We start from the raw sequence: 24,095 nt of genomic DNA, 5'->3' as shown, positions 1-24,095 counted from the left end.
CCCATTCATTTATTGAAACATTTGGAAGACTCTAATTTTTAATAACTTTATTATTATTTTAAAACCAAACTAGCTCTTTCTCCTGGATCATTTGAATTCATCAGACACTTTGCTATTTCCATCCTTTTCCTCTCTAGGCATAGTGTGCCTAGCCTATTTGTCCCTGTACTGACACATCAGCTCTTTCACTTAGGCCTGCAACTTTGCAGTGTTAGCAGAGATAAAATAGAGTTCAGAAAAGACTGAGAAGGCCTTGAAAGCTGTGTGTGTAGTGGGGGGGAGCTTGACTAAGACTATAAGAGATGCAATCCATGAAGTACTATAAACCATTATTTCAAAATGTTCACATCTAACTTAAGTATTGAACATACTTTGGTAAAACTGACTTCCAAAACATGGGAACTATTTAATAATAAAGCATTTATTTAATTCAGCACAGTTCTAGGTCTCTGTGTGTGTCAATAGATAAGACTCTTATTGGAGAAAGAAATAAAAAGTTGAAAACTGTTTATCAAATGGATAAACAGATTCTTTCCTTGTTAAGCAGCAAGGAAAGAATTTGAACCATATTGTAATACGGAAGTGACAGCAGTGACTTTGGCTTGAGGTCGTGGGCTGCTTCGCTGGAAGTGAGTAGGTAATGTGTAATCGAGCTAGCAAGCCAGCTGAAGCCGGAAACCTGATCTTCATATTGCTGAGTGAGAGGCCAATCTAAGGAGCTAAGATTCCAAGAATCTTAAGATTCCAACTACGTGATTCTGGAAAGGACAAAACTGTGCAGACGGTAGGAAAGAGGTGAACAGGCAGAGGGGACCGTGGAGATACTCTGAGGTGGTGAAACTCCTCTGTTATCGTGTACTCTGTCATTATATATCTGTCAGAAGGCACAGACACTAGTGAGCCTTAGTGGAAACCGGACTTTAGGTCATTGTAATGCACTGATATTGGCGCAATATGAAGAGCAACAAATAAGTATATGACACTAATATAAGATGTTAGTAAAAGGAAACAGAGGAGAGAAGGGCTGAGGAGGGCTAAATAGGGGTGCTCTCTGTGCCTTCCATTCACCACCTCTGTAAACCTAAAATTGTGTTAAAAATAGATTTCTTTTTTTGAAGTGAATGGAAGAAGGAAGGACGGTTGCAGTAAGAGCTGTGTGGACAGTTTCCTGCAGCCCAGGTGGGGGCTGTGTGGCCTAGATCTGGGGACAGAGGGGAGGGAAAGGGAAGGTTTGAGCAAAAGATTGAAAACACATATAGAAAATTGGGTCAACAGCACTTACTGACAGCCAGAATATGAGGGTGAAGAGAAGGCTGGATAAGACAATGGTATATGTGGTGCTTTTTACTGAGGCAAGGAGAATGTGACATTCTTGTTAGAAAAACTCTTTAGACATCAGATGTTGGGTGAAGATTCAAGTTTGTAAATCCAGAAGTTAGAGAGCTGGGTCTGTGGTCAGTAGCACTAACTGGGTTCCCAGCACCTACATAGTGGCTCACAACTGTCTGTAACTCTAGTTCCAGGGGGTCTGAAGTCCCCGTCTGGCCTCCACAGGCACCAGGCACACATGTGGTACCCAGATATACATGCCAACAAAACACCCCTATACGTAAAAGAAATACGGAGTTCCAGGGTGAGGCTGAGATCAGACAGCAGTCTGGGGATATCAGGCTACAAATAAAGTTTAAACCCATATGACTGGATAAAATTGAGGCGAGCCATACAGATGGATTGTGCGTGTCATTCTGTCTGTGGACAGGCACTCGTGGTGTGAACAGGTGGGGTAGGCGGGAGGTGGCCCAGGGAACTGAGAAGGAGCAATGAGATAGAGGAAACCCTAGGAAATGGGTGTCACAGAGCCAAAGGAGTCCTTCACCAGGTAATGGTGGAGCATGCCTTTAATCCCAGTACTCGGGAGGCAGAGGCAATCAGATCTCTGTGCGTTTGAGGCCAGCCTGGTCTACAAAGTGAGTTCCAGGACAGTCAGGGCCACATGGAAAAACCCTTTCATGACACACACACACACACACACACACACACACACTCACACACGGGGGAAGAGAGAGAGAGAGAGAGAGAGAGAGAGAGAGAGAGGCCCCTCCCCTGAACAATGGTGTCTGTGTTCCCTCAGTTCTCTGAGCTGGAGTTCTTCACCAGCATCCATTCAGATGAAACAGACTTCTGGGTATACTGAAGAATTTGCACACTCCTGCAGTCACAAGCTCTCTACCCTTTTCTAGTCAGTTCTGATGTCACCAACAATGGAGGCTACATGTCTCTGTGAACTGAGCCTCACCTTTGGGTTCTTTTTAGTCATTCTTTTCAAGGGTTATATGTAGTATATGGCTTCAGGTGAGGTTGGGCGAGCCAATTACAGCCCAAGAACCAAATTAGCCAACCTCCTGTTTTTTCAAAGCCCACATGCTAATAATAACAGTTGTTTGTCTTTTTCCCTGGTTGAAGAACATACAGGATGAACTTTGATATATGCATATGATAATAAGCACAAATATCAGTGTCTATCAAGTTTTATTAGAATGCAAGCCATGTTCATCCACATTTTCTTTTTTTTTCTCCTTCCTTCCTTCCTTCCTTCCTTCCTTCCTTCCTTCCTTCCTTCCTTCCTTCCTTCTTTCCTTTCTTTTTCTTTTGCTAGACAATTTTTCTCTATTACATAGCTCTGGCTGTCCTGTAGACCAGGCTGGCCTTGAACTCACAGAGATCTACCTGCCTCATCTCCCAAATGTTGGGATTAAAGGTGTACCCTGTCATGCTCAGCTCACCCACAATTTCTAAGGCTGCTTTGGCATTGCAATGACAGAATTCACTGTTAGAGACTATATGGTCAGAAAAGCACAAGACATTTCCGATCTTTGCCTTTACAGAAAGAGCTTTCTGACTCCTGGCTTAGAGCACAAAAATCTACACCATCATGTAGGAAGGGTGCCAGGATACGGGTGTGTCTGTTCTCCCACTGTGGCTGCTATTAGACACTGTCAGACTTAGAGTTTTCCTTTCATAATGTCATCATATCTTGCTCACACTCTTGAAGTACTCATAGGACTGTTTTATTCCAACAATGACTGCTTTTAGCCTGACCTTTCCCTTGAGTTTTCTGTTGTGCATCAACTGGTATATATATATATATTCTCTCTCTCTCTCTCTTTCTCACCTCTCTCCCTCTCTATTTTCTACTACTGTCCCTCTCTTTCTTTATTCCTCCTTCAGTCTACTTGGATAATCCTTAGTAATTTCAAAATGCACTTTCCCAGAATAACTCGTTTTATTTGTTCCTTAAGCTAGTATTTTTTAAAATGTACCTGGTATGGTTTTTAAAAGATGTGTTTGACTGATGCCCTTATTTGTGGCACATAGCTTCAAGAACATGGGCCTTTCTGAGTGGTAGGAGTGTCTCTGTATAGTCACCTCTTGCAATCACATCTGAGCACATACTGCTGAGACGGTGGCTGGTGGGACCTTGAGCAGCTTCAAGAGAAGGGCTGACCATGTCAGAAAGACCGTAACTGTAATTAGGGTTGAAACTTACAGTCCAGTACTCTAACCTCCAGGATGGAAGATTGAGTTCAGTCATAGAGTTCATGTTTTCGTTAATCGTGTCTACTGGATTAAACCCGTGAAGCCGGGGAAGCGTCCTGGAAGGTGAGCTAGTGAAACACCTCTGGGCTAGTGATGCATGTGAGTTCAGCAGGGACATGGGCCTATATGCTCAGGACCTCACAGCTTTGCTCTGTGTGCCTCTACAGCTGTCCGTCTATGTCCTCCAGAATATGCTTTTCTTAGTTCCCTGAGTCATTTAAGTGCATGATTAATTCTGAAGCGAGTCATGGGAACCCCCCAAACTTGGAGCCACCCAGTGTGGCCTTTGCATGGAGAATCTGCTTAGGGCTGGTGCCCTAGTTTTCCTATCTGTTGCTGTGAAAAAACGCCCTGACAAAAGGCAACTTAGGGGAGAAAGAGTTCATTTTTCTGTCACAGCTTACAGTCCATTGTAGTAGGATGTCAAAGCAAGAACGTGAAGCAGCTAGTCCCCACATCCATGGCCAGGTGCAGAGAGAGAATGAAGACACACGATTCTGCACTGCTGTAAAGACGACTGTCAAAACTGACCATCACAGTTGGCATGAGCAGGGGAAGTCTCAGGAACCTGAGCCCCTTCGCTCATGAAGTCTGCACAGATTCTGATAGCTCATCTCAGAACCGAATTGGAATGTACCAGTCGGTGTTGGGAAGCTGGATGCAGCATACTTGATGACCTTTGCTATATACCACTGCTATTCCAAGCAGTCACTCAAAGTAGAAATGTAAGTTATTGTAGACTTTAGATTTTAACCTACCCTCCATATTCAACCCCAAAGTAAAGCTGATTTTGCTTTCTAGATATATATTAAAATCAGCCTCCTGGGCTATCAACCCTGTCTCCTTCTCCAGCTTCTACTGCCTTAATTTACATTGGTAACAACTTAACAGTGTCCCCAAGGCATCCTTAATGCCATGCTTGCCTCATGCCGAATCAATCCGCCAACGAAAAGGACAGATCCGACCTGGTCTGAAAAACTACCTAAAAGACTCTCCTACCTCAGCAACTGACTCCAGCCTATTGAACAGGCCCAGTTACCTGTGGCAGATTCAAAATGTGTTGGTTGGATCACCGGCCCAGTGCTGCTGAGATTTAGTTAAGAAACTCCTACTCACTCTTTGTTTCCACCTATGAATGTTTGCCTGCGTGTATACAGGTGAACCTCATTCATGCCTGGTGCCTGCAGAAGCCAGAAGATGCTCCTGAATCTCCTGGGATATTATAAGCCTCCCTGTGGATGCTGGGAACAGAACCCGGGTCCTCTGCAGGAGCAAGTCGGAGCTGTTAACCACTGAGCCATCGCTCCAGCCCCTACAGTTTTTGTATCGGGGACTTTAAACAGTTATTTTCCATCAGCTGGGAATTCGTAAATGATTGCATCATGGGCTCTCTTGAGTTACTTCTATGACAAAGTAAAGCCTTTCATCTTACCGCTAAAACAAGACTCTGGAATGTCACCGTTTGGAGATGTTCAAAGCGCAAGTGCTTTGCAGATCTTTTACATCACGGGTTGGTTTTTTTTTTCTTCTTTTCTTTCTTTCTTTTTTTTTTTTTTTTTTGATGGAGGCTGTGTTTTGTCCACTGATCAGAGCTTGTAAAACTTGAGTTCAAGGTTCCAAACCTGGCTGCATCTTTTTCAGTTTTTTTTTTTTTTAAAGATTTGTTTTTAAAATTATGTCTATGCGTGCACGAGTGTGGGCGCACAAGCGCAGGTGCGCATGTTGGCCAGAGGGCATCAGATCCTCTAGAGCTGGAGTTCCAGGTGGTTACAAGCCACCCAACATGGGTGCTGAAGCACGGGTGCTCAGGTCCTCTGTAAAAGCAATGTAACATATACTCTTAATTCCTGAGCCATCTCTTCATGCCCCCCAAATTACAATTCTTTTAAAAAAATTTTATTCTTTGCACCCCGCATCATGCACCCTAGTCCTACTCATCTCTCTGTACCCTCATACAAGGTACCCTTGTAACCTCTACCCCCAAATTAAATACACACACACACACACACACACACAAGCAATAACAACATTAAAGCAACAAAAACAAACAGGAAATATCTCATTGTGGAAGCTGCAGTGTGTCCATGTGTCACACAGTCTATCCCTCTGTCCACACATCTTCATTTGCAAATGCTCTTTGCAATGAGTCTGGTCTGGTTTGAGGCCTCTGGCTTCTGTGACACCATCAATGTTGGATCTTCATCGGGACTCCTCCTGGTTATCCTGTTGTTGCCCTGTGTCATGGAGACGGCCTTTCACATGCTCCAGCAGCTTATAGATGTGGAAGATGTGAGGTGGGCCAATTTAGAGCCCTGGGTCTGGGCTTGGGTGGTAGCAGAGTTGGTCAGCTCACCAGCTCTTCCTTATCTAAACCACCAGAGCGAGATCTCCAGCACGGCTCCAGCTAGGCCACAATCAGCAGGAGGCAGGGTCAGTTCTCCTGCTCTCAGGCCCTCAAAGCTGGCTCACCCACAGCCATGCCTCCACAGCCAGCTCCACTGTATTGCCCAGGTGAGGTGCAGGGCTCACTATCCCGAGTGCTATAGCCAGTGAGGGGGCAGGGCTAGCTCTCCTGCGCTCATGACCGACCCCATGGTCAGCTCTCCCAGCTGTCGAAGGTGGTAAGGAGGTGAAAGGAAGGCATCACCTCGAACCCATGACACCTTACACTCTCCTGCACCCGGGCCAGCTCACTTGCACCCCCTCCATCAGAGCCAGCTCTGCTATGCTGCCCAGAAGAGGTGCAGGGCCTGCTTTCCTGAGTGCTGCAGCGGGTGAGGGACAGGGCCAGCTCTCCAGCTCTCCAGTTCTCATGCCGTCAGGGCCACTTCTCCCAGCTGTCGAAGGCGGTGAGGGGCAAGGCGTGGGGGGAGGTCACCACTCCCGCAACCTGCTGCATTTATTCGAGGTAAACCGTGCCCTAAGACAGCGGAGCACGTACCCAGGCGTCTGTGTTAGAGAGATGCAGATGTGGTTGGATTCCGTGCCATTCTTCACCGGGGATGATATTCCTCCAGACTAGGGGCTTAGTCTCGTAGCTCAGCCATGTGGGTTATATCTATTCCCATAACACCCTGGGTAATTTAAGAGCTATTTCCGTTTTAGAAGAAATCATTCACTTTATCAGCAATACACAGGTGACTCGACCTTAAACCTGGGTAATTATAATAATGAAAGAGCTAATGCCACATTCCCGAGCGTGTGCAGTCCCTCCCTCACTGCCTATTGTCTCGGAGCCATTATGCTGTGTGTAGCTCTCTTTCTATCCCTGTTTCCTTGGACCCCTTCCAAAATCCAGTCTGTTATTATTTAAACTCTCTCTGAATGTCGGCCTGTTGGTATTTTTGTGCTCTGCCTCATATGACTTATGGATTTCTTTCCCCTTCTTGGTGAGGTATTTTCTTGTATCTATTCACGACCATTATTCATTCCACGTGCTGCGAGTGCAAGGCCCACCTAATCAATCACCACCACTTAAGCACTCTGGGACTAAGACCATCCTTTCTTTATTATATTAGGCAAATTAGTCAAATGAGTGTTTTCTAAAACGTGCTGCCTTTTTTAGGGTCCTTGGCGCTCAGCCTGCCTCCTCTTCCGTTGCCTTCGAGTCTCCTCCAGTTTGCAAACAGCGTGAGTTCCCCTCGCTGGCGCTGGCGTTCAAGGGGACCCATCCTCCCAGCTCACTCATCTGCTTTGATTACCTCAGGTCCTCCTTTGGGGGAGTATTTCCTTTCTGAGGAGGCCCAGTGGGTGGTCTAGAGATGTCAGAGGCGGAAGGGTCTATCTCCTTTCCTTTGACTGAGCAATGAAGCCCTTTGGATGGAGACTAGGAAATGGTCCCCTCTGGAAGGTTTTACTTTGAGGAAACACAGCCACTGTACAATTGATCGGAAAAAAAAAAAAAAAAGCACACACACACAATTCGGCTGTTGATGTGTTGCTTGGGCAGGACAGTGAATGAGAAAAGAAAAAGAAAAAGCACAGCTTTCTACTTCATTCCTTTCTGTCCCCTTCTCCAGCTCACTCTTGCTCTGAAATTTTCCATTTTAGCTTAATTTTTTTAAAGAGACCAATTTTTTTTTGAGCCAATTCTAACTTTTTTTTTTTTTTTTTTTTGTCAATTAAATCTCTTTAATAGAGAGTGAGCACAGAGAAGCATCTGCCACCACAAGGCGTCTTTTGGCCGAAGCCTGTTATAAGAAACTCTGCATAACCATTGTCCTCGCAAAGCAAGTAGCTCTCAGAATCATGGTGCCTTCTAATGTATGTGTTTATAAGCAATTAAACTGCAGTTTTAGGGAGACTCACTAACAGCATACATTATTTTAATAGCCATACAGTACTACTTTAAACCGTCTTCGCCATCTGCTCATCATGATTATAAATGCAGAAAGAACATATTTTACATTAGCATCAGAAGCTGGTGCGATATTAGGGATTGAAATGCCCGTATATGCTCTTTGTACAATACCGAATGCATCTGTGCTATTTTCCCTCTCTTCCCACAATGCAAATCAGCGAAACAAGATGCTCATTCCTTGTGGACCGTTTCCTGATACAGAAGAGCATTTTCAGAGCAGAAATTCATTAGGAGGGAAATTGGACTGACTCTTCAGCCAAATATACTTTTCAAAGTCTGTGGGCTTCCTTGTGTGGCTCTTTGCTGGCCCTGTTTGACTGCCTTCGCTCCTAGCTAATGAGGGAGAAAAAACCAGTACCCCCAGGGCGGCAATGGATGGTAATCTTCTTTAATGTCCATCAAAGATACAATGTCTAGTGTATAATGAGCTAAGTGTTTCTCCTCTACAGATAAAATTTAAAATACATGGGATCCACCTGTGTTGGTGGATCACGATACAGAACTGAAAGGGCATCTGGATGGATCAGCCCTGCTCTCCATCTGCATCTTTGTGACTGCACGCTCTTTTGAGAAGGACGTGATGCCACCACAGTGTTGGAGGAAGCCGGGACGAAACCATTCCATTTCCTAGCTGAACCTTAACTGACTATAAACATATTTCTGCTGCTGCCATGTGGGTTTTTATCTGCAGACTAGACAGGCAAGGCAACGGAAAAGGTGTTTGGGCTAAAAGGAATCCAATGGTAAGCTCAACGAATGGGCCACTTTCTTAGCAGCGATCTCAATGGAGCCTTTACTTGAAGATTATAACTCATGCTGTATTTCCCCTTCACTAAACTGAAGATCAAAGGACCATGACTGTTTCCCCTTCCTGGGGCTTATTAATAATACTTCCTGATTTTTTGGTGTTTGGTTTTATTTTTCCTTTTGGCCACCATGGTCAGCAATGAAAGATCAAGATATACATCATTAGATGAAAAAAAAGAAAACGTTACCTATATGTGAAGATAAGACGCCCACTGTCACACGGTAACTTTACCTACACTGAGGAGGGACATAGCAGCAGCAAGATCCCAGTTCGGTCTTGTTCCGTCTGTCCCTGTCCAGTGCTGTCCAGAGTTCTAACTGTTTGTGCTTTGATCTCTTGGCAAATCTTTTGAATCAGTATGATCTGCCTGCTGTGGCCTCAGACCATTCCCCAGCTGCTCTGCTCACTGCCCACACCTTCCTTCCTGGGTCACTTCCTGTGTCCCACATTTGTTCATACTTAGGAACTGGCTGCTCCCCGGTTGGGAGGGAGTTTCTCCTCCAGGATTCAGAGGGGAGCACATCACCTCCACACAGTTCCTCCTCCCAGCAGACTCCTCCCCTCAGGCCTCAGCTCACAGCGCTGGGAGTTCCCAGACTGTGAACTTGATAGCACCTTATCCTTCCCCCACATCCTCTCCTGAGCTGGTTTCGACTAGGCTGGGAGCATCGCTGAGTCTCATATGACCCACGGGGATTACTGTATCCTGAATCATATTCATCCATGCTCTGAGATGACTCATGACTGCCGGACTTTAAGAAAAAAAAAACAACAACAAAAAAAAACAAAGCAAAAACCAAACAATCCACAAAAACCAACCAAGCAAACAAACAAACAGCCAGGGGAACAATCAATCCAATGAATAAAAGGTGGGATGGAAGCCGGGCGCAGAGGCGCACGTCTGTAATCCCAGAAGTCAGGGAGAAAGAGGCCGGTGGATCTTCATGAGTTTGAGGCCAGCCTGGTCTACAAACCGAGTCCAGGACAGCCAGGGCTACACAGAGAAACCCTGTCTTGAAATGGAAAACAAAACAAAACAAAAAAGGTGCGATTGAATGGCTGAGCAGGAGACCTGAGTTCAGTTCCCAAAACCCATGTCCAGTGGCTCACAGCAGCTTGTAACTCTACAGTGTGTGCCTGTACACACACACACACACACACACACACACACACACACACACAAATCTTCAAATTACAGCGAACAGTGATAGCACGAAAGCTGACATATTTCACAAGCTTCTGAACAACACCCTGTGGTGTCTAGCCCCCTTGCTTCAGCCGTGGAGAAAAAGGCGAGTAAAGCTAAGAAGGTGATCTGAGCCACGCTGTCTAATACGGTAGCTCCCAGCCTCCGCTGCCTCCTAGGAGCTTGGACCTAAAAGCACAGAGATCAGCTGTAAGCATGAATTTGACGGCAAATTTCAAAGATACATCATTGTCAAAACTAAGTGCAGAATACCATAGTCGTGTTTAACGTGTGTACATGTATGTATGTATGTGTGTGTGTAAACAGTAAGTTTGAATATATTAGGCTGGATAAAATTCTATCATGCTTTAAATAAGATCAGTTCAATGCATTTTATCTTTTTTTTTTCTGCTGTGCCTACTAGAAAAATCAGGATTATAGAAGTGCTTTACATTATGTATCTTTTAGTTTGCGCTGGTCTAGAAAGTTTGGTGACTTGGGGAGTTTTTACATATTGGTGAGATGCTTTTCTTGGGGATTAATCCCCAAGAAGTTTTCACTATTTAAGAAATGAGAAGTTCCAGAAACGAGAAAGACCCATATTCCTCGTCTTCAGCATAGAGAGCTGTGGAGAAGGCCTGGTGGCAGAACGAACCCCTGTCTGTGATGGAGCGGGAGCGGGAGGGGAGCAGAAGGCAGCTTGTTCACATTTCGGCAGATCCAGAAGCCAACAGAGCTGGGCAGAAGCCCGCAGACCTATTACCTATAAGGCCTACTTCCCAGAGACCCGTTTCCTCCCGCTAGGACCCAACTCCCCAGTGTTTCACAACTTCCCCAAACAGTGTCAGCTGGGGACCAAAGTAAACTTTGAACATCTTTTGTGGCTTTGTAAGCTGAAGTTGCAGCATTGCTGTCGGCTTGAGTAAGTGCAGCGTGTAGTTTGGTAAGGTGACTACTCAGGAGAGTACACGCCTATTTTACCCTTTTAGTATTAATATGTTTGTACAAGTAAGTCCTGCTCCAATGGGGCCTCTTCAGCCTTTCTCTTGAAGCAGCCAGACCTCTTTGGGAAAAGGAAGGATGACCCCACGGGGACAGATCTTTAGGAGACTGAGCTTTGAGTAGTGGGGATGTCTTGCTTGTGATCCTCGGTGGGTCAGAACAAGAGCACTAATGGCTGTCTCTGGACCTCCTCCACCTCTTCCTCCTCTGAGAACTGGGAGGACAAACTTCAAATACCCTCTGATTAATCTAGGCCTGCAACCAGGCCTGTTGGACAGTTAGGAAATCTCTCACATCTCACTCTCTGGAATTCTACAGAATTCTCACAGCTCTATTTAAATAAAGATGTCTTGAATGCAGAATTACTTTGGTTATTAAGACAGGCCAGGAAAGCTCTTTTCAAACCTTTCTTCCAGTATGAGACACGCTTCCACCTGAGGGCTCTTCCCAAATGGGAAGGGTAAGGAGAGCCCAGCTTCATGACTTGTCTGATTGCTGAATGGTCACACAAACATTTCCTCATGCCAGCAAATGGTCACAACACGGTACAGAGAGCGGCTGGTCAGCTCCAGTGTAAACCATTAACCATATTAGAGAAAATGGCTGTGAAGAGGTGTCCCTCAGTGGTTTTAACTTCAAAAGATGTCACGAGAAGAGCCACAAATTATTATTGCTGACAATTTGCACAATTTGTCCCTGGTGAAATGTGTGTGTCCCCACCCTGCACCGTTTTACATAACAATATGAAATATTAAAAGCGAAAAACGGTTTTATAATAAACAGCAGTTTTGCTGATTGCGGCTGATTATGTTAAGCAGCTTGTACTGTGGGTGTCAGAGGAGACTCAATAGCTCCTGTAACTAATCTTCATGACTGACCTCTACCCTCTGCTGATGAAGCCTATTCAAAAACCTGCTGCCCTTTGCTTGTTTGCCGAACAGATATTTCTGAACTGTTTTGATCATGCATATATTTGCTGAAGTTGTTGCCTACAGGATTTGTGTGTGTGTGTGTGTGTGTGTGTGTGTGTGTGCTTTTAAAGACATATGACACATGAAGAAAGATTCCTGCCATGGCTATTTCACATATTATTAAAAGAAGAAACCAATGGTATAAAACACAAAAAAATGACAGGCATTTACAACTCTCTTGTCAAACACCAACACGTCCTTAATTATAACTGGAGGTGGTCCTTGTGTTTCTCTGTTGCTCCAAATAAAACTGTGTGAAGAAATATCGTGCTGATTCCCCCCCCCCCCCGCTCCAACGTTAAAATAAAGGGCATGTCTTTCCAGGGAAGAACTCACTTTGGTCATTTCATCAGCCTCGATGGCTGGTACTTAGAAGCGAAGTGCTATTCAATCATGAAGCAATTTCATTTTTCTGATAAAAGTTTTTGATTTAAATGGGATTTCATAGAGAACATTTGAGAGTGTAGAGAAATCTTCCACCAGTAAGTGCAGATAAATATGTAAGCGCCCTGTGTGTGTCTATAATTCATAGTTTGCTAGTCCTCTTTCTTCCCCAATCCAGAGATGTTTACAAAACCTGGGGGTGGGAGGCTGGCGTGGTATTGCTGAAGAGAAGCAAAGCTTTAAACCGGGTAGGGAGTGACTCTAGCTCAGAGTATGCAAATCTAGCCATCCTAGGCAAATAAAATAATAAAGATAGAAAGCGTGGGCGGGGGGGCCTCAACAACAGAAAAGTAAAGTGCACAAACAGGACTTGCTGGAGGGAGGGGCGGACCCAGAGCAACTAGGTCACAAAAAGGCGCAGCTTTCTATGCGGCGAATACTGGCTGAGGCAGGCTGATAAATATTTCCTGGAGGATTGGATGCGGGTTGCCACCAGCAAAACAGAAATCCCTAGGGGGCAGTACATAATTAACAATTTCAAGATGTGCCCATGTGTCCTTGTCTCCGAGGGAGCTAGGGAATCCTGCCCCCCAAAGCATAAAACCTGAGTTCCCATATTAATCTCCCCGTCCCTTCTGTAGGAACGTCGCCTTGCCCCGGAGGCCAGCAAGCCTTTAACTCTTGGCTGTTGATCATGTGCGGCTACAGTGTCATTTTCCTTCGATTCTGTATCAGCATCACTAAACCTGTCCCTCTAGTCTCAGGAAAGCACCTGAACAATTTCCACCCTTAACAAAGACACGAATGAAATCAAGGCTGGGGAAAAGAAGGTCGTTTAGGCAGGGTGCCTGGCTGAGTGAGTGTGTAAAGACTTTCAGGGCGATGGCATTCCTAAAAACTGATCCGTGAGGGAAAACAGAAACAAAAAACCCCGGGAGAGATTCACAGGGCTAGAGAAGGAGAAAGAGGTTTAGGTATGGTTTTCAATTTAACTTGGTGTGTCTTAAGACAGGATGGATTCTGGTGGGAGAGACAAGGTTACCTGCCACAGAGAAGAAATAGGACAGAAGGAAACACTACATTTTAAATCTAATCTTGGAACGAGGCTCTCTCTCTCTCTCTCTCTCTCTCCCTTTTCTCAAGAGAAGTCAGCAGTATCTTCCAATCCACAGATTCAGGACTGCCAGTTTTGAGTTTGTTCTTTGCTAAACCTTAGGAGCAGTGTTTGATGCCGCTTTGAGCCGTGGAATCTGGGAAGGCAGACCCCAGCTCCATCGCCGACAGGGTCAGGGAGCCCTGGGATGCTGAGGAGTTTCTTAGCTTCTCTGTGTGGAGCTGACTTGAGATCCCTGCCACCTGCCTACCTAATCAGAATACCACGAGGGTTAATGAACTTGTGCTCCAAAGTGATTGCCTCATCACACAACCCGGCAGTAGTATTATTCATCATAAAGGCACAGCTGCAATATTGTATATTGTTACATAGCAGACGCTGAGCTTCTATTTTTAGCAACTTGGAAATGAGGGTGTCTTAGAATCACACAGGGGAAGGAACCTGGTAGTATTACATGCCCCAGGCTCTGTTCTAGACAGGTGGATGTCTAGCCACTCAAGGGGCCTACGAGTTTCTGCTTACCTTCCTAAGCAAAGAAGGAATTGCTTTGGCTCTGCCTCCAGACAACAGTCGGCATCTCCACTGCATGGTTAAAGGGTCACTGGCTACGCCTCTCTCTGTTAACTGAAGTCCGTCTCTTTTTCTTGTATTGTTAGGTATGGGTCTCTGCTTGGTGGCAGTAAAGGGTGGAATTCAGATTCTGAGTATCCTTGTATTCTCCAGGCCACCTCCTTGTCAGCAGAAACATGGGGATAGATGCAATTCAGTTTTAACCATGTAGGGGGAAAAAAAAGCACACAACTCCTAGTGGGTTTTGTACCAGCCTGGGGCCTGTGGTCATGGCTATGATAGTGTGTCCTCATTCAGAAAGGTATTCCTCAACCTTCTTCTCCCTAGACACCTTAAAAATCTCTTTTATTGGGGCTGGAGTCCGAATGTTTGTGTTATCTCCACTTTCACGGATGGTAAGTTACCATCAGGTAGTATTGGGAGGTGGAGGTCTTTGAGAATTAAGCGGGTCATGAAAGTGAAGGCCACATGTGAAATAGGAAATACCTATTTGCTCCTCGTCTAGCTCCTGGAACTCTTAAAGCGCATGGACTATTTGGAGTGAGGGCATCTCACTGAACTAAGGAATGGCCCAGTAGTGTGGAAGGATCAAGACTGACATATAAAAGAAGACAGCTGGCAGACAGACCAGAAGCCCTTTCCCACCTGGGCCTCATATTATAAATGGAGCATGCTCAAGAAAAGCCCAAGATATACAAATATGGAAGGGGTGGCTGCTATGTAATATCCTGTAAAAGGGTCATGGGCTCCAGGTCCAGTGGTTTTGGCCTCCTCCCATTTGGGGGGCATGCATTCCCTTTCTTAAACTGTTTCTGTTTCTAGTTACACTCTCTGTTTCTATTTCTAATCATGTGTCTCTGGTTCAGTTCTTTGCTGTGGAATGCAAAAACCTGAATATTTCATCAGGTTCCTGGGAACTCAAGATTTCTACCTGTAACAAAATCTAGTCCTCAGAACCCCATCTCCAGATCCTGGGATCAGAGGAGAAGCTGACCCCCGATGCAGAAATTTAACCAATAAAGCTTCCTTGAAACCCCTAAAGGTTGGAGATTTAGCTTAAAGGGGTGTAGTGGGGGTGGGGCTTTGGGGGCTGGAGTCCCTGTAGCCCTGGAGTCTAAAGGTCTCTGCCCTTCCCCCATGCCTCACCTGTGGGGTTATTTATTTATTTATTTTACCTTTTATAATAAACAAGTAAACATTGTATCCCCCTGAATTCTGTGAGCCACTGAAGCAAAGCTATGAAACCCAAGCAGAGGGTTTGGGGAACTCTGATTTAAAACCAGTCAGAAGCACAAGTAGAATAATCTAGGTCTTGCAATAGGCATTCAAAGTGTGGAACCAGGGATGGGTGAGTCTTGGGGACTAACCCTTCAGTCAGTGGCATCTGATGCTGTCTCCAAAACCAGTGTCAAATGACAACTGGATTAAAGGACATCTACCTATTGTCCATAGTTACCAAATTAATTATTTGCTTGCATGAGAGGAAATCCCCAGTGCTTGGTGTCAGAAGTGATATGTGTTTTGGATTCCAGTAGGAGAAACTGAGTTTGAGTTGATTTCCTCTTCCACTAGAATGGAATTAGTGAGTGTCTTTATAAGAAGACACAAGATACTATCCTTCCTCTATTTGAACCTACAACAAGCTGGTTCTGCTCTTTCTTCTTTCTCTAAGGATATTGGAAAATAAGCACCTGTCATTGTTTCTTTCAAGGCCTCAGAATCGTGGAGGTAGTATCACTTGCTTGTATCGTGTTCTATTTCACATGGACAAAGACATGAGTGGGTAGGTTTGGACAGTATCAACAGCTGTTATGTAACAACTTCCTCTGAACTGAAACATTTCATCTTCAATGGTAGCTTATTAAAATTGAGGAAAGAAGTAAAACTCACAAGGTTCAGAAATAACAACTCACAAGTCTCAGAAACTTCCTGAAATTTACAAGATCCCAAGAAACCTCCCCAGCTTTGTCTAAACAGAGAGGAGCACTGGCTAGAGAATACTGTTGGACTAGTTCAGTTTCTTGAAAGTCATCCCCACAGACACGTACAATCACACGTTTTTATCACTCCCCAAACTGAAAACTCATGCCCCTCAGCAGCTGCTCCCCTTGACCCCTGTCTTTTCTCCACCAATCCCTGACAGTCACTACCTACTCCGTGACCGTTTAGACAGGAAAGATGATTTCTACGTAATTTATAAGGGGGTCCGGAGCTACCGCTGATTTTAAGAGGTAAAACGTCATGCAGCAAAATGCACAGATCTTAAGGGTCCGAGTCGGTGACTTCTGAAGCTGCTATTTAACTTTTACTGCTGAGGAATACGAACATTCTGTATGTTAAGCATCTGCTCGCCTGCTGGGGGACACCTGAGTGGTCCTCAGCTTGCAAACAGTTGCAGACACAACAACGGTACAGTTTCATAGATATGACAGGAGGTGAGTGATCAGCTGAGATTGGCAGTGACAGGCTGTCGACACACGGGCGGTTAAAGGAACTTACAGGAGCGGGGAGTTTATCAGATACACTGTGGTATGCCCTCAGTGGTCAAGATGACAGAAAGGCCCATCTTCACAGAGGCACATGAAGGGCAGGCAAGCAGGCAGGCAGGTGAGTCAGCCTGGAGTCAGAAACGGCTCAGTATAACATCTGTCCTAAACTGGCACCCAAACTCTGCTCCTAGGACTAGGTGTGCATCTTGATGAGATAAGGTTCTGTTCAGAGGCGGCGGCAGTGGCAGCCTCGTTCTGACCCCAGTCTGCTCTGCAGCAGAAGCAGCCTTATTCTGAGGCAACAGACTCAGCACAGTCATCCATCCCCAAACAACATCCGCAGTAAACTCCTTGGAGTGAGATTCCTGGTCAGGATTAAACACAGAGCAAGCAAATGACACAGCAGATTCCGAGAACCGGGACAGGAAGTTAGCAAAGCTGGAGTCGTGATCTCCCTCCTGATTGTGAATTCTGAATTCACAGAGAACTTGGGAAGGAGGCTGAGGGATGGCTCCGTCAGTAAAGTGCTTGGTGTGGACTCGTAAAGACTGGAGCTTAGATGCCCAGCACCCACATAACAAAAGCCTGTTGTGGAGACACAGGTCTATAATACCACTGCTGGGGATTAGGAACAGGCGGGTCCTTAGGGCCTGCTGGGAGCCAACCTACCTAAACTGGCAAGCCCTAGGTCTCAGTTTAAAACAAAGTTGGAGGAGGGTGACTGAGCAAGACACTGATGTGTCTGTCTCTGGCTTTGCACACAGATGTGTGTGCAGTACCCAGAACCTGGAAAGTGAGTGATTCCACTTGAGACAGGAGTTTTAATAACAACCACTGATTTCTGTCTACTCTTCAAAACATACTTAGGCTCCGAGCAGACATCAATAGAATCCACAAAGACCATTTCCCAGCGCCTCCCAGAGAGCCTGGCACTGAGCTGGAGTGGAATGAATGGCCTGCTTGCAGCCGTTGGAAACTTGGGAAGAAGGGCATTGGGGAGAGGGGGTGGGCCGAGGCAGAAGCTGCCACACCAAAAATTAGCCCACTTATTGGACTGGTTGATTAGATTAGTTACTTGTGTAATGAGGTGGAGAATTTTATTCATCAGAAATTCTCCTCTAGAATTGCTCTCCAGAAAATCAGTCCATGCCTATCCACTGGGTACCCCCCTCCCCTCCCCACCTCCTCCGGGAATTGCCTGGAGCTCCCAAGACATGTTTATTCAAAGAGATTATTCGTGGACACAAGCAGCACAAGAACACCATCTAATTAAAATTTAAGAGCCGTGGGTGGGATTTCCTTGGGCTGCTGGCTTTGAACAAGTCGGTCATTTGTCTCTTAGGTGCCTTACCTCTAAAATGGAAACACAAATGTCTATCTCATATCCTTATCATCAAGTGGAATATAAAGTCAGAAAAGATTTTAAATCCCACAAGTTTTGGGGAAAGGTGGGTTTCCCGTTGTCTGTTAAACAATGGCCTGTTCTCCATTCTGCTAACCCAGCAACTCTCTGCTTATCCTCCAAGGTTTCCCGTGCTCCGTAGCCCAGCCTGCCTTCTGGTTTATTCTCCCATTACCCTCTCCACAGTCCTGAACACCAGCTGTGACCAACATATGTCCTCTCCTTGTCCACAACCACATAGGCCTTTCCTAGCACCTGGGCCTGTGAAATCCCCCTTAAGGTCTTCCCACCCACAAGAACTTTTTTTTACAGCCCCCTCATATCCAGCTTCTCACTGAGATCACAGAAGAAGCCACCTGTTCTAAAGAGTTGTGTAAAATGGACCCAAGGCCATGCCCTCGCTCCCTAGGGAACCATAAACTCAAGGGCAATTTCATCTCCAAGTTCCTGCTCTCTCTCAATAGTTAACTCTCTGTGTGGCTCTTCCTTCTCTCAGAAGGTGTGCGGCACACCCCGTGCTCCTTACAAAAACACTCTCACTGTGCCAGCCCTGGGCAGGAAGCATTTGTTTAAACAGTTCGCTAATGAGTTGAAGCAATGGGGGGAGGTTTGTATTCCTGAAACAATGTGTCTGCAAGGTACCTCCTCTTCAAAGTTCCTAGGCTTTCTGGCTTTAGGACTGGCTTGTTGAAGACCGTTTGTGGCTGAACGCCCTGCCCTCTGACCTGGTTCGCCCTCTGTACTCTCTTTCTTCTTCTCTCCCCTTTCTCAACTCCAAGTTCCTCATAGAACTATCTCCATCCAGAACTTGAGCCTTAGGTCTCACCCCACTCCTGAAAGAGCTTGCTATGGTGGTTCTCTCTCTCTCTCTCTTTCTCTCTCTCTCTGTGTTGGTTTTGTCTGTCTAAAGAAAAAGTTTTCCTCTTTAAAATATATTTGCTGGGATGGCTCGTCAGGTAAAGACACTTGCCAGGAATCCAGACAACTGAGTTTAACCCCTGAGACCCACACGGATAAAGGAGAAAACTGACTCCTACAAATTGTCCTCTGACCTCCACATGTAGGCTGTGGCATGCACACACCCATCACCCTCTTCTTGCATCAATTAAGGGCATATATGATTATATCTTGTAGCCTCTCCTGGATATAAGCTGCTTTCGGGGCAGAGAATATTTGGGAGTCTTATCAGAACTGAAACCCAAAGCCTTGCATGGAGTAGAGCCTCAATGATGAACGCATGGGGAACTAAGCAAGACATGGCATGGCATGTAGGTAACCCAGAAAAAAGCAGACAGAAGACATGGAAGCACTGGGTATCCATGTTAGGAGTCAATATGGTTCATTTCCTGCCAACTGAGATGACCCCAGGCACAGAGGGGTCGTCTTTGATCCTGACCCTGGTGTGCGGGTGAACTAGACCATGACGCTGTGCCTGCTCTGGGAACCAGTGGGAAGTGCCTGCTTTCCCAGAGAGCCACTGACCTCAGTCTAAGTGGTGACAAGTTATCCCCACCACCAATGAGAACTAGAACTGCCTCTGACCCCCAGATTTGTTCTCTCCCTCCTGTGTGTGACCCTTCCTTCAGAGTAGACTTCTTCCACTGAAACCAGAGGTTTTCAAAGGGACAAAGGCAGGGCAGAATCACAAGCAACACTGTACTCAGCGATTAGAAGTATGAGATGTATATTTTATTATAAACACCCCGCCGTGCATCTTAGTGGGAAATGGAGGAGAAATAAGACTGTGATTTGAACATCCATGAACGAGGCCTCACAGCAAAGAAAGTGCTCTTGAAATTGCCATTGAACCCTGCAGTTCTCCAAAATCTGGGTGTCAAGAAGATGCTCATGTTATTAGAGCTTTGAGCTAATGAGTGAAGTCAAGACACAGGTAGTCTCAGTTTGTCTACATAGTAAGAATCATCCCACCCCCACTCCAAGAAGCGTGGACAGAGACCCACAGAGGACAATTCTTCAATTTCACAAGCCTGACAGTGACAGATCTGAACTGAGAAGCCAGCCTTCTGGTCCTACGTCTGATTTATTTTTCACCAAACAATCTGTTTTTACAATGTGAAAGGACAGCTCTGCGTTCAGAATTAGAATGGCACTTTTGTGTTCTCTTTTTTTCTTTTGCAGCACCAGGAAAGCTAGGCAAGCAGTATACCATTAAAATACAGCTTCAGCCCAGCTATGTATTTTTTTTTTAATTTTTATTTTGAGACAACTTCTTTTTATGTAGCAGAAGCTAGTTTTAAACTTGGAATCCTCCTGCCTCAGCCTCCTGAGTACCTGGGATTACAGGCCTGTACTACCAGGCCCAGCAAAAACCACATATCCTAAGAATAGTGACAACTGAGAATGAAGTCAAGGGTGTATGTGTGTGAAAATGCCACAAGTAAGCAGGCCATTTTGTATGCCTGCCTGCAAAATGAATTTCAACAAATTAAACAGAATCCATCAGAAAATGGTTAGTAGCAGTTTAACCCAGATATTCAGTCATTTTGCCGTGTTTTCAGTTGGCTCCTGGAGCCAGCCAACCCAAGGTATATGGCAACTAACAGACGAAGAGCACATGAGTCTTGAAAGCTGGAGAAGAACAGAATGGGTTCAATGCTCATTTTTAAAATTCTACTTTGTTTGGGGTATTTAGGCCTCTACCTCTCTTCCAACCTCCCAACCCTACAAAGGAGAGAGAAAGTTTGTGGAGAGAGGGGCCTTGGACCCCTTCAGTTTTCTCTGCTGTTTAGGGTCAGTGGATCTTTGGGGGATGTACCGATCTCTGTCAGCACCAAACACAGCTAGCGGCCTCCTCTGGGCTGCTGCTCCCCAAAGAAATTCTCTCCATCTGTCTGCTCCAAACCACTGCACTGTCTCCGGCCTCTCCAAACTGCTGCACTCCACACCCCGACACTGCATACATACCCTCTCTTTCTCTGGGCTCTCATATTTCTATCCTCAGAGCTCTAGACCACGCCCCTTCTGTGCCACACGAGGCACCAGGTAGGCCATTCCCAGCTGGAAAAAGCCTGACTGGGAAGGAGACTATTACCAGCTGTGAACAAACTTTAGCCCAACTAGAATCCCACACTTGGGATCAAAACAAAAACATATTTACATAACACAATTGAGTTTTTAAATAAACAAAAATCCCCATTACAAGCAGGGTACCATCTTCCCAGGTTTCATCATGTCTTCTCTTGCTGGCCTTGCTGGAGTGGTCAGCCCAGCATAAGGGCTGTTCCTTTTGTTTCAGAACCACGTGACCATTACTCACTGGAACAGTGGAGAGTGAGTGGTTTGAGGAAGAGGGATGGCAAAATAGGTTTCCTCTAGAGATTCAAACCTAGTACTCTAAAGATTGCTTTTGAGATTAAAGATGTAGTAAATTTAAAGTGCCCGTAGGACATCTGGCTTTGAGGGGTGCTAGACAGACACACAGACCCTCACTGTTGTTAGAAGACCAGGACAGAGGAGGAAGAATAGAACAACCTTAAGAGAAAATGCTTCCATCGTAGAGAAGGCTCTGGCATGTGCCTTAATGTGGCAAGAAAAGAGAGCCCACCCGTCTTCCCCCATACCTCAGTCAGCCCTTAAATACCATAGTCTACGGCGAATGCCCTTAACTATCTTAGTGTTCTATTTTTAGAAAGGATGCCAAGGCACAGGTGGCACTGAGAATTTACAAGAACCAGAGACTTCCACTGGCTGATCCAATGGCAGACAGACAGACAGACAGACACACACACAACCTGCAGAGAACACAAGTGGCTAGACAGGTAAAGTGCCAATGGCTTATTTTCAGGAATACCCCATTTTACCAATCTAAGGAACAGAAAGAATATTTTATCATTATTATGATGGAATCATTTAGAAATTACCGTAAAATGGTTTTCACTTATTTCTCTGTAACCCGAATGAAATGTATTGGCAATTAACAATTATGCTCTGCTATTTCTGCATTCCACACTAACTGCAGTGGACATTAATATTGATGTGTTACCTTTGCTGTTACTGACTGGGCCAGATCTGGTCCCTTGATACTCGTTTCTCTATTCTGAGAGACATAAATGGGAGTTGCAAGTGAGTATCTGAAGACACATTTTCGACTGCTGTAGTTTGTCATTCTTCTAGTTTATGTCCTGGAGCTTCTTAACCGTGGCAAATCAGCTCTCACTCTGGGAACAGCCTTAAACAAGTTGGAAACCATAAGCTGACAGATAGCGTTGACTGCTTCAGAGCCAGCCTCGTCTTAAACAGGGAAGGCACAGCTCTGTCATGCTGAAAGCACCAACCATTTAATTATGACTTTGAACCAGACCGGACCTTGCTGTTCACCCCTCTACCTGTTTGCTCGTCTGCCCGACCAAAAGGACTCAGCTTCAGGTGTTTCCTTTGGGAATGCTTTTGATGATGCTGGGGAAAATGGACCCCTTTTGTTGCTCAGGTCTGCATCTAACCCCGACATTTCTGTAGTCTTTGCGCACAGACAAACGGGTCCCTTCAATGGGTCTTCTCACTTCAGGTGTCCCATCCCGTCACCCCAAACCTGCTTTGGGGAATTAGGAGATCTCTACATTTTAAATTGCTCAGCTTTCAGAAACACATTTTGCATAAATGCTTAGTTTATTTTATGCAAATTCTAAAGTAGAAAACTTTGTTGTTTTCTTTTTTTTTTTAAATACAGTCTTGAGTGTTTACAAAGAGCCCTATTACTTAAGAAAAATATTGTTAACTCAAATGATATCATGTGTTAGCATTCTAAATTAGTAAATTGTGTCATTTAAGGGGATAGAGGACATAAGTAAATGGGCTTAGGATAAATAATGGGAAATACGCATATACATGATTTATTCAAAATTTAATATATGTCTCAGTGCTCATTTTATAATTTGTAATTTTTATTTTTATTTTTTCATTTATAAAAATGAGTTGGATACCCAGGAGGCATAGGTAGATGGATGTCTGGGAGATCAAGGCCAGCCTGACATACTTAACGAATTCTAGGTTATCCAGCACTACACAGTGAAGGCCTATCTCACACACGAAACAAAACAAATAACAAATAGCAAAAACAAAACCAAAAGTAAATAAGACTATTCACAAGAACGGGAAATATGCACATGTTTGTTTTAGTCAAGTTTTATGTCTTGGTGCTCATCTCATAATTTGTAAGCATTGTGAATTTTTAAAAACTCATTCTTGACAGCCGTTTTAATGGACTTGTGTGTGAGTGATTAAGTTGGATGTAACCTGTGAGTGCTTTTGCTGTCTCAGGCATGTGTGTGCACTAAACAGCACCCCTTCAGGGAATATGCGCCACGCATATTGCACTGCTGAAACACAGCTCTTAAAATTCTGGTCAGCATTTCCCAATCAGATCTTGAAAAGTAACGAGGGATCATGGCAAAGTGGCATCAAATTAGTAGCTTATAGATAAATACATCCTCATCATTACCCGAAAGTAATAATATATGGAAGTAAATAAACAACACATCAAACACTTTAACCCATTAGTTATTTGAAATGTTGCATATATGTGTAGCCATTTTTTTTTTGAAACAATACTTCCACTCTTACTGATGGATGAGCACACAGAATAAATAAACAAAATAAACAGATAAAACTGTAGAGGAATTTCAATCTAGCAACATGGCTGCCCCAGCAAGGGATCTTATCCAAAGACCTTCTAGGGCTTTGTGATCCAGCTGGAAGGCAGACACTCTGGATTCCAGTATGATCCGGCTGGAATACAGACACGCCCTTCGTACACACCTTTAATCCCAACAATGAAAGTAAATTAAGTTTATAGAAGGAAGCAGCAAAGTTTGAAAGTGGCATCTAATTGTGGGGCTGACAAAGTGACAAATCAGAGAAAGATTTGACAGAATGAATCAGAGATAGGCTACACCCAAATCTCAGGAGAACAGGACAGGAAATAGAGGTTACTTAAGAGCAGCACCGGGAGAGAGAAGAATATTGTACAGAGAGTTTCTTACCAGGACATTTTTACAGAGACAGGTTGCAGAGAGAACAAGCTAGACACAGGTGAAGACAGAATGAACCAGAGAATAAGAAACCAGATGATTAAAACATATTGCCAGAATTAGTTTGAGGCCAGCTGGAGCAATTAAGTCAGAAGTGAGAGAAGCCAGTTTGAAACAGTCAGCTTGGAGAGGTGTTTAGGCCAGAGCATTTAGGTTGAACCAGCA

The sequence above is a fragment of the Meriones unguiculatus genome, chromosome 8, assembly GCF_030254825.1.
Source record: "Meriones unguiculatus strain TT.TT164.6M chromosome 8, Bangor_MerUng_6.1, whole genome shotgun sequence".
Lineage (NCBI taxonomy): Eukaryota > Metazoa > Chordata > Mammalia > Rodentia > Muridae > Meriones > Meriones unguiculatus.
This window is presented reverse-complemented; position numbering follows the sequence as displayed.